Genomic DNA, 4,289 nt, shown 5'->3' on the forward strand with positions numbered 1-4,289 from the left:
GGCTCTGGATATGCACTCTTTTCCTGGATGCTAAATACACGTTGGCATCAGGCTGGGAGGAGACTTCCTACGTGACCTTCTGTCACATCTGCCACTTGTTCTAGAGAGGGGTCATACTGGGGGCGGGCTCAGCAGTCAAGAGCTGCCAGATGCCCTGTTGCTCTAATCCTCTCCAGGACTGAAGCTTTGTAGGCAGGCAGCCTCTCCAGATGTAGGCAGGGGTCAGGGCCGATGTACTTCCTTTTACTCCAATGTGGGATCTGGAGAATCTTTTTCAGAGGGATTTATCCATTCTGTTTGTCAGGCACGACAATTCTGCCAATGCAAGAATGTGTCTGGCTGTGGTAGAGGCATGTATAAGCACTTGAGGGAGTCTTGAGTGGAACTTAGACAAATTGGGTATTTGTGGTCTTAACCCTTCCCTGTCTGGTTCATAGTACCAGAAAAGACAGAACTTCCTTTACGGCTTCCTGATGGCATGGTAGGGTGGGAAATGTGGAAGGGTCTTCTGGTGGCTATGGCTCATAGTTTGGGTAGGTGTTGTTCCAGTGGGTCCACAGTGCAGGCTCCTACCCATGGAGGGGTTGGAATTAGTTTTTTTCCCCCCCAAACAAGAATGTTAATCTATGTAAATTTAGAATTTTTTTTTTTGTGACTAGCAAAAACATTTCTGTTTTAAATGGAAAAAACCATTTTTTTTGTCCAGCACAAAACCCGTCGCAGGGCTTGAACTCATGACCCTGAGATCAAGACCTGAGCGGAAATCAACAGTCAGATGCTTAACTGACTGAGCCACCCAGGTTCCCCTGGAAAGAACCGTTTTATTTCTTGCTAGAGAAAGGGCTCTTCCCACACTTCCAAGCACCCCTCATTTGGCTGCTGCATTGATGGATAATTCATTGTTGAATACCCAGTGTATACAACGTTAGGAATTTAATTGTTGGGGGATAAGCTGGAGTGGAGTGTTAGTGGCAAGGGGTATAAAATCCTTGGGCTTCCAAATGACTTTTTCCTTGAAATCACGGTTAAGCCCTCCGTAAACCAGGCTGAGTGACATCATAGGCACAGGGAGATCACCTATGCAGGGGATTGTCAACAGGGACCCTGATAAGTAATGGTGGCTGTAGAAACTGGGAACCTCAGAAGGGAGGCAATTAACTTTGCAAATCTTGCTCAGAACTCCCTAGTGAGGGCTTGCATCCTAGAAACCACATCTCCAGAACTTACGGGCGGGGGATGTTAATGATAGAAATGTGAGGCATCAGGGTCCTTGGCATGTATCGAAAAGTCACACCTGGTCACCAGCAAGAACCACAGTAGAGTAGAAAGACCTAAACTATCAGCCACAGTTAGAGTCCTGCTTGGCCTAAGAGTCAGCCATTCTGTGGCCTTGCCTTCTATTCTGGGAACTGAACTGTTGTCCACTATATTTAAGGGTTGATTCTCGTTGCTGAGAGATGGAGGATGGATTGCTCTAAATCTCTGAAAAGCCTAAAACATTTGGTCCCAAATTCTGCATGGAATTTTTTCTGAAAGGGTCATAGCAGATTGGAAATGTCAATGGAAATCTTATGGAATTGTCCTGCTGTTTGGGGCTGCTCCCTGGCTTGCTGAGGGCCAGCCCCACTGTGCGCGCCTGCAACCTTTGTTCTCCAGGCCACTCCCTCCTCCTACCCTGGCAGGACATCAGAACACACTTGGCACAAACATCGGGTCTGGATGTCAGCCACAACTGGGCTCTTGCTCCCTCTAGCGGGGCCACAGCAGACCTGACTGTGTTTCTCTGGAGCCTGTTACGTGGTTCCTGTTGGCAGGTGCTCTGGCCTGGGGATTGCATGGCAGGCTGCAGCCTCGGCTTGTCTTGTTAAATTCCTGGTGGCCTCCTGTGGTGGTCTGTCACTCCCTGGTGGCCTCCTGTGGTGGTCTGTCATTCCCTGGTGGCCTCCTGTGGTGGTCTGTCATGGGAAAGGAAGCACCAGCAGGTGCAAGCAGCAACTGTGTGAAACATGGAGGACGAAGAAGCAACAAGCATGAATGAATTGGGTTGCTATCACCATGCATCATCATGATTTAGAAAGATAATAAACAGGTTACTGAAATGAGACATGAAAGCCAGAAGACCTATTTAATTGTATATAAAGAAATGTTTACCTGATGTTCATAGTAGCACTATCAACAACAGCCAAGCTATGAAAAGAGCCCAAATGTCCATCAACTGATGAATGGATGAAGAAGATGTGGTGTATATATACAATGGAATATTACTCAGCCATCAAAAAGAATGAAATATTGCCATTTGCAGTGACATGGGTGGAATTAGAGGGTATTATGCTAAGTGAAATAATCAAAAGAAAGACAAATCCCATATGATCTCACTCATATGTGGAATTTAAGAAATAAGCAGATGGACATAGGGGAGAAAAAGAAAGAGAGGCAAACCATGAAGGAGACTCTCAGTGAAGGTTGCCGGAGGGGAGGTGGCCTGGGGGAGAGAGGGGACACAGGTGATGGGGACTAAGCAGTGCATGTGTTGTGATGAGCACTGGGTGGTGTGTGGGAGTGCTATCGCTGTTGTACATCTGAAACTACTATTACACTGTTTATTAACTACTGGAATTTAAGGAAAATCTTGACATTACAAAAAGAAAGAAAGAAAGAAAGAGAAAATGCACCAGGAAGGCAGAGAACGATGATGAAGCCCAGCATCCAATTGTTGAAATTGACAACAAGTCAAAAGTGGTTAAAATGCCCAACAAGCAGATCCATTATGTCTCGTCTCAGGTCCTGGTTGGGAGGGTCTGGGCCCTTAAGCACCAGAGATGGGCATGTGGGTAGACGACCCAATGGCTCTTCGGCATTTCCTGAATGTGCAGAAATGGTCCATGCTTCCTGTTAGGAGTTAGTGGTTTCTTGGGTAGGAAGACAAAGGAGCATAGACATTCCTCCTGCAGAGTGACACATGTCTCCTCAGAACCTGCCCCCACCTCTGGTCCTGGCTACAAGGTCTGTCATGGTTAAATTACAGAATAGTCCAGTTTGAGAGGTACCAGATCTGATAAGGGAGAACTGGGAGTACACTTGACCATGGGGTTGATACACACAGGTGAATAGGAGAGAATTATTGACTCGGGAGTCCTCTCCTGAGAGACCAGACTGAAGACTGGCAACGGTACCAGGTAGTGAGACAAGCTTACTGTGAGAAGGGTCTAGGAGCATGAAAAGCACCATGCTCTAGCTGAGTGAAGTAGACCCCAGAGGTGGGGGTGGAGAGGCTCCAGGAAGTAGGCAGACATAGTCGGTATACTACACATACATGGACTACTCGGGGGATGAATGTGCTCTGTGGACATTTGTACATGACTCACAAGAAGTCTGGCCAGTTGGTTATGTGCCTGAAGGAAAAGGGCTGGAAAATTAGACAAAGACTTCCAGGGTAGTCTTGTGGATAGGCATGTACAAGTAGGCACAAAATGTGAAGATTTTTTTCTTATCACAGATCATTTTGGCAGACGCATTATCCGTGGAGGAAATACTAAATAGCCAAAATCAAAAGTGACATCAGCCAGCGTCTGCACTGCCCAGGCCCCTGGGGATCCTGGGGCGCTGTCTCCTGGTGTTCATACCCTTGTATAATCCCCTCACCTGTAGTGTGACCAGACTCACCGAGACACTTCCCGCCAACAGAATACAGCAGAAGTGATTGGTAACAGAAATATCTTGTCGAGATACACGTAACTCTGCGGAATCCGTAACATCACTGTCACAGCTCCTGTGTCTTTTATCCAGGACTTAAAATTTTTAAAAAATGTTTTATTTATTTTTTATACAGACAGAGACAGAGCATGAGAGGGGGAGGGGCAGAGAGAGAAGGAGGCACGAAACACGAAGCAGGCTCCAGGCTCTGAGCTAGCTGTCAGCACAGAGTCTGACGCGGGGCTCGAACCCACGAACGTGAGATCTGACCTGAGCCGAAGTCGGAGGCTTAACTGACTGAGCCACCCAGGCACCCCTATCCAGGACTTTAAATATGGAGAGCATCTAACTGAACTAACCTAATAACATAATCCTGAATTCAGTGTTAGGGGAGCAGAGAGAACATCTGGCTTCCTTCAGTCTCAATAATGTGAGGCAGGGCACAACCACAAAGCAAGATTAAAACATTGAAAATGACGTCTGGACTAGTTTCTTATTGCTGTTTAGCAAATCACTAAAGGTTAGTAAATTACAGCAAAAGCACATTTGTTACCTCCTGGTTTCTGGGGCAGAAGTCTGGGCACGGCTGAGCTGGG

Source organism: Suricata suricatta, chromosome 11 (assembly GCF_006229205.1).
Source record: "Suricata suricatta isolate VVHF042 chromosome 11, meerkat_22Aug2017_6uvM2_HiC, whole genome shotgun sequence".
Classification (NCBI taxonomy): Eukaryota; Metazoa; Chordata; class Mammalia; order Carnivora; family Herpestidae; genus Suricata; species Suricata suricatta.